The following is a 7,198-nucleotide window of genomic DNA, read 5'->3' as shown; positions in this document are numbered from 1 at the left end:
TTTCTAAGTTCAAATTTCGAGGCAATTTTTTGTTATCAGTAAAATCATGAATAATAAATTAATGTACATATTTACAGTTTTTAAAGGCCATTGTCTTATATATATACATGTTTGTTTGTATGGGTGTGTGTGTATGTGACAGATAATATATACGTATATAAATGCGCTTTTAAGAACGTTCAGGTACTTTGGTCTCTTCACACATAACGATTAATTGTTTTTGTTTTTTTTTGTCTTTTTCAGTTTAGTTCTTGCATTTACTTATTTTTTGTCCTTGTTAATTTTTTTTTTATCTTTCTTGTATTCTTCAGCATTGGCTGTGTATGAAATTAATCTGTGTGTGTGTGTGTGTGTGTTTTAATGAACTTATTCTATTGTAGGTCCTTGTTGTGATGCGTTGTTATTTGATGATGAAGCTGTGTGCAATTTTGACATGATGGGTGAACACACCTTTTGAGTTTCTTGTAACTTGTGTTTAAACTCGTCGATTTCAGCCAGATTATTGCCGTATATCCACTGTAAACACTGGTCACATGTGGTTGCAAGCAGCTTGCTGTCGTCCGCTGATAACTTTCCGTTGTTTTCTGCTAGGGCTTGTTTAACTGAAAACACGTAATTTTCAAGTTGATTTCGGCTGTTAACACGTTCGCGCTCTTCCTCGTCAACCTGTTTATATTTTTCTGCGTCGGACAGCATTTGATCGATTTCATCTTTGCTCAATCGTCCTTTGTCGTTAGTGATGGTGATCTTATTTGATTTACCCGTGCTTTTATCGACGGCTGAAACGCTGAGGATTCCGTTAGCGTCTACATCGAAACTTACTTCGATTTGGGGTACTCCCCTCGGTGCAGGCGGAATGCCACACAATTCTAAGCGTCCTAGACAGTGGTTGTCTTTTGTCATGGCCCTTTCTCCCTCGAATACCTGGATGCTAACACCGGGTTGATTATCGGAGTAGGTAGTGAACACTTTGGACGCCTTGCTAGGAATTCTGGAGTTGCGATTGATGATGTTAGTCATCACGCCTCCGGCCGTCTCAATTCCAAGAGATAACGGTGCCACATCGACTAACAACACGTCACGAATGTTGTCCGGCGTGTTATCACCACTTAGCACGGCTGCCTGGACAGCAGCACCGTATGCAACAGCCTCATCAGGGTTGATAGATTTGTTGATGGTCTTTCCGTTCATAAAGTCCTGTAGCATTTTCTGGATTTTGGGGATGCGTGTTGATCATCCGACTAAGACGATATCGTCGATGCTGGCCTTGTCGAGTTTAGCATCTTGCAGCGCCTTCTCCACTGGTTCTAACGTCGATCGAAACAGATCGGAACAAAATTCTTCAACGCGAGCCCTCGTGATTTTCGTGTAGAAGTCGATTCCTTGATAAAGAGAATCAATTTCAACACTCGCCTCGCTGCTACTTGACAGTGTACGTTTTGCTCGTTCACACGCCGTACGCAAACGACGTAGAGCACGTGGACTGCACTTCGTCTTTCCGGTGTTTACGTTGAAATTCTTGGACAAAATGACCAACGAGTCCATTGTCAAAGTCTTCTCCTCCCAAATGTGTGTCGCCAGCCGTTGACCTCACCTCGAACAGAGAGCCGTCGTCTATAGTTAAGATGGACACATCAAATGTACCACCGCCCAAATCGAAGATGAGTACATTTTTCTCGCCTTTAAGGTTCTTGTCGAGCCCATAAGCCAGTGCGGCAGCCGTTGGTTCGTTAACAATTCTTAACACGTTCAAACCAGCTATAATAGCAGCATCTTTAGTTGCTTGTCTCTGCGAATCGTTGAAGTATGCTGGAACTGTAACCACTGCATCTGTCACCTTGCAACCGAGGTAGGCCTCTGCCGTCTCCTTCATCTTACTCAATACCATCGAACTGGGGTGAACGCCTTCCTCTCACCACGGAAGTCGACCTGAAATTGGGGTTTCTTTCCATCACTGTTCACCACCTGGAATGGCCAATGTTTCATGTCGCTTTCGACGGATGGCTCATCAAACTTTTTGCCAATCAAACGTTTCGCATCGAACAGCGTGTTTTCTGGGTTGAGGGCAGCTTGATTTTTAGCTGCATCTCCAACCAATCTCTCTGTGTCCGTAAATGCCACATAACTGGGTGTGGTTCTGTTGCCCTGGTCATTGGCGATGATCTCCACCTTGCCGTGTTGGAACACACATACACACGAGTAGGTTGTGCCCAAATCAATACCAATTGCAGGTGATTTAACCATTTTTTTATTATTGGTTTGAAACTTTCAATAGTCTTCCGGGTCAATTCTTTATACTGTCTTTTTTTCTCGCACTTGTTTGGTGTCTTTTTAAACAATTATTTTTTTACCGTCGAAAATCAACAAAGATGACAAATCGTTTCAATCTTTTTAAAGGAAATTGACGTAAATTCACAGATGGAATTTATAAATATTTTAAAACTCACTTTTGGAAATATTCTGATTCAGTTCAATTGCGTTGGTAAATCCAAAAATGTTTCGAACCCACAATCGGTTCTCGTAGCGTAAAGCGTGTTCTCGTTTTGTTTTCTTTCGTTCAGTGTTAAAAATGAATGAAAAGCCACGGCGAGCGAACGATTTTATATAGTGAGTGAATAGCCCCTTCCTCTCACTGAATGTTTTATATGCTGCCGCTTCTATCTCGAAAGGACGCGTTACTTCTCGTATGTTATGGTTGGATTGAGAACGTTCTAGTCAGCAGCTAGTCGTTTCGCGTTGTTCACAGTAGATTCTGGACGTTCTCTCGCAAAACAAAACAAAAGAGAAGAAATATGAGTTTAAAAATAAATTCTGATTCTTTGTATTTTTTTTCTCGTTACAATTTAGTTAAAAAATCATTTTCGAAATTATTTTTAAACATAAACATTTTTCCTGCAATTAAACTTCAGTTTTAAATTTTAATCCGGTTTACATTCAATTAATTAATATTTAATTAAACTAAAAAAGGTTATTAATTTTGAATTTTAATCAATAAATAAAAAATGATTATTTTTAAATATAAATCGCAGTACATTATTCTCATTTTATTATCCTTATTAATTAATTAATTTAGTTCTATCGTTTGGAATTATATATATATATATATATATATATATATATATATATATATATATATATATATAGGCATCACCACATTATCAAGGCCAAGAGGCCACTCAAGGATAAGGGTTAAAGAGTGTACAGTAGAAATTGGACAATATAGTAATCATTAGTAATGAAAATTTGGTAAATTTGATAACTTATATGGAACGGCTCATCAAGAACTTATTTACGTTAGACTTGAAGACAACCATATTGTAGTCAGCCGGAAAGCAGGAAAACGGAAGACAATTCCACAGGCGTGCAGTTCTAAGAAAGAAGCTTTGTTCATGGAATCTACGTTTAGGTTTAGGCACAGATAAAGAGTGGGGGGAATTATTGATAGTGTTTACAGCTAGACGAGTGTTTCTTGTGAAAGTTTGGCGAGGGGGGACCATAGATTGAAGCTCAGTCGAACACTTTCCATGAAAATAACGATACATCAGAGACAAACTCGCAACATCTCTTCTGTGAGATAGAGGTTGCAAGGAAGAGAAAAGGACATCTCCTACGAGGCTACGAAGTCTATTTTGAACTCTATCAAAGCAGGCCAAGTCCTTTCTAGCAGCTCCTGCCCAGATGTGGCAACAGTATTCCATCCTTGGACGTACCTGGCTCTTATATAGATAGAGAATAGCATCAGCAGTGAGATATCTACCGGATCGATAGAAAGCGGCCTTGGCAACAGATTTGATGTACGTGTTCCATTTAAGATCAGGAGTAATGGTCAAGCCAAGAAGCTTGTCAAAACTTGAGGCCTCCTGAAAACGAGAGCCATTCATTTCAATTGATGCCAGATGTGGATCAGAATGTTGATGATGTAAAGAGAGAAGATAAAAGATATATATACGGAGCTTTGTCTGTTTGTGTGTGTGTGAGAGTGCGTTCCTTATGGACTCCGAAACGGCTGGGCCAACGTTTATGAAATTTAACACAAATGTACTTTATTTGTCTGGCAGTGACCTTAGATAGTTTTTTTTATATCGGAATTTTCTTCGACAAGTATCGATTATCTATAATAGAAAATATCTGATGGAAGAATGAACAGCATATTTGGACCAAAGTTAGCACTTCATGCAGCCTAACATTATAAGTGCGCTCGAAATGAATATTTCTGTTTAAAACACAATTGAAACATATTTGATTTTTACATTTTAAAATTTAATTCAAGGATGCTAATAGCGGAGAGGGGACAAGGATTGGCTCACGTGGACGATCGGTACTCCTTCCTTGATTTTTACTTTCGTCCTTTCTTACTTTTTTTTTATTCTTTTCGGCGGAATTTTATCGAATGGAAACTAGTCCACAAGATTATCAAAAAAAAGTCAATATTCAACTATTTGTACCGGGTGCTCAGTTTCTAATGCAACACTATTATATTGATCACCCATTTTAGAATCACTGTACGTTTACAGGCCAAATTTCACAAATTTAGCCTCTTTTTAAACAGTTTAGCCCTTTATTAAATTTCACTTAAAATTTATCGGTTTCCGATTATTTTATATATATATTTATGGTTATCTTAAGTTTCGTCACCCGACATTTAAAAACAAACAAGACGAATCATGTTTTTTTTTGTTTGTTTGCTTGTTTTTTAATACGTAGTCTTGAAATTTCGTATACAGTAACATATATATATATATATATATATATATATATATATATATATATATATATATATATTGTAAATTAACAGGAAAACTCTTAAGAATACTTACAGTTTCTAATATAGTAAATCGATTCCTCATATTGGAACAACACGACGAAAACACACACGTCCCTTTTACAGGAAAGAGCTCTTATGTATCAATCTAAGCGCAATAATTAATAGTCAATGTGCGTTAGAGTACCAACTAAAATAAGTTTGTATCAGGTTGGTGCAAAAATAATGTTGTTTTTTGACGTATGTAAATATATCTAATAAAAAACGGCATTATTTTTGCAATAACCTAATATCAACCCGAATATACCTAAAAATTAACTTCTTAAAGATAAGTCTTTAGTTGGTACTTTAGTGCACATTGACCATTAATTATTAGATTGTAAATGTTGGGTGACGAAAGACTGCGTATTAAAAAATGCGAAAAAAAATTCGTCCGGGCAAAACCTTTGTAAATGTCGGGTGACGAAACTTGAAGATAACCATAGATATATATATATATATATATATATATATATATATATATATATATATATATATATATATATATATATATATAATTTAAAAAAAGGCAAATTTAAATCGAAATTCAAATAAAGGCTAAACTGCTTTTAAAAAAGGCAAAATTTTCGGAATTTGGTATGAAAACGTCGAGTAGTTCTAAAATAGGTAATCGATTTAATACAACGTTGCATTAGAAACTGAGTATTGACTATTTTTTTATTATCATGTAGATTAGTGTCCATTCGATAATAATCCGTTGAAAAATTGGAGAAAAGGTGAAACGAAACAAAATAGTGGGGGGGGGGTACCGATCGTCACGCGAAACAATGTCTATCCTCTCTCTGCTATCAGCGCCTTCTTCAAGTGCCCGGTCTCGTCTTGCAAACATCGACGATCATGGCTTCTCCATTCTTCCCTGTTCTCGGTCTTTCTCATGAACTCATTGTTGGTGTCCTCTTTATTCGTTTCAAATTTAGTGAATTTTGTATGTTCTCTTCCCCTGCTTTTGTTTCCGTATATTTTTCCACTCCATAATAGTTTTTCTAGTCCGTCATCCCTGATTATATGGCCGCAAAATTTGATAGTATTGAGAAGGGATCTCTTGTATCCAGCCATGTTCATTACTTCTGCATTTGTTTTTCTTTTTGTCCATGAGACTTTCATGATTCTCCGGATGAACCACATCTCCACTTCTTCTAGTCGCTCTTCCATGTCCTTGGTTAAGGTCCAACATTCGCACCCGTATAGACGAATGGACCATACATAGGCTCCCATAACATGTATCTTTGTCTTGAGACTTATCTTACTGCTGGTATTGGCACCAATTAAAGGAATTAGCACTGCATCAGCAGAAAGGCTAGGCATATACAATCAAAAGTATGTTCTTTGATATGACAGGTGCGGATTCGAAATGACTGTTTTTATTTAGAGCACAACTGAAGCATGATATTTGACTTTTGCATTTTAAACTTCAGTTTAAGTCATAATTTTATAAAATCAACAGTAGGTTCTCTACAGTGCAATGTTAACTACAATGCTCTTGTTGGGGACACACAACGATGCACCGGAATGAACTTCACATGCTTCCGTGCAGTGACTTTGTTCACAATACATTGTAGTCTACATTGAACTGTAGAAAACATACAGTTGATTTTATAAAATTATTCTTATATAATGGCTTAAATTAAAGTTTAAAATGCCAAAGTTCAGTATGATGTTTGATAGAATATATAGCAGAATGTCTATCCTCCCTCTCTGCTATCAGCATATTAGCCTTTCAGCCCTATGTTCTCTTCATAACTTGCCCTACGTGTGAATACACTTTATGTAAGATTTCAAATATTTAGACCAAAAATTGTCTTAGTAATTTCGTAGAGACCGCAGAGGATTTTTTTTTTTAACTTTGACCCTTAACATTTATTATTTTGGTCTCAAATCAAAATACAAAGTTTTACCCGTGTTCACGTTATCTACGAGTACATCTAAGATTTCAAGTCTTTAGACCCAAAATTAGCGGAGAAATTTGGTAGAATCTGCAAAGGTCAATTCTTTCAATTTTGAATTTTTGGCAGCCAAATTTTCGCCTCCAAACTGATTAAAATGCTTGCCGCATGTCTAAATACCAGTTATGTATAAATTTCAAATGCTAAGACCAAAATTGGATGAGTAGTTTGCTAGACACCGCAAAGATCCAATCTTTTGAATTTTGATCCTTTGGCAGCTCAAATGTTTGACCGAAACGGATTTAAAATCTTGCTCCATCTCTCAATATCCTTTATGTAAAATTTCAAATGTTTAGACCAGAAATTGGCTGAGTAATTTGGTAGAAATCGCAGACGTCAATTTTTCTTTTTAACTTTCACTCCAATTTTGACCCCTTAACATTTATTTTTTTGGGCTCAAATCAAATTAAGAAGTTTGATCCATTTCCAAGTA

The 7,198-nt window shown here is 36.4% G+C and overlaps 1 pseudogene; it reads right to left on the bottom strand.

The window, feature by feature from the left end:
• Positions 1-366: 366 nt before the first annotated feature.
• Positions 367-2,304, bottom strand: LOC145240157 (heat shock protein 70 B2-like; annotated as a pseudogene).
• Between the last annotated feature and the right edge of the window lie 4,894 nt (positions 2,305-7,198).

This window comes from Euprymna scolopes, chromosome 2, assembly GCF_053919585.1.
Source record: "Euprymna scolopes isolate OS-2025 chromosome 2, ASM5391958v1, whole genome shotgun sequence".
Classification (NCBI taxonomy): Eukaryota; Metazoa; Mollusca; class Cephalopoda; order Sepiida; family Sepiolidae; genus Euprymna; species Euprymna scolopes.
The sequence above is the reverse complement of the archived record's forward strand: the minus strand, read 5'-3'. Positions and strand labels throughout refer to the sequence as shown.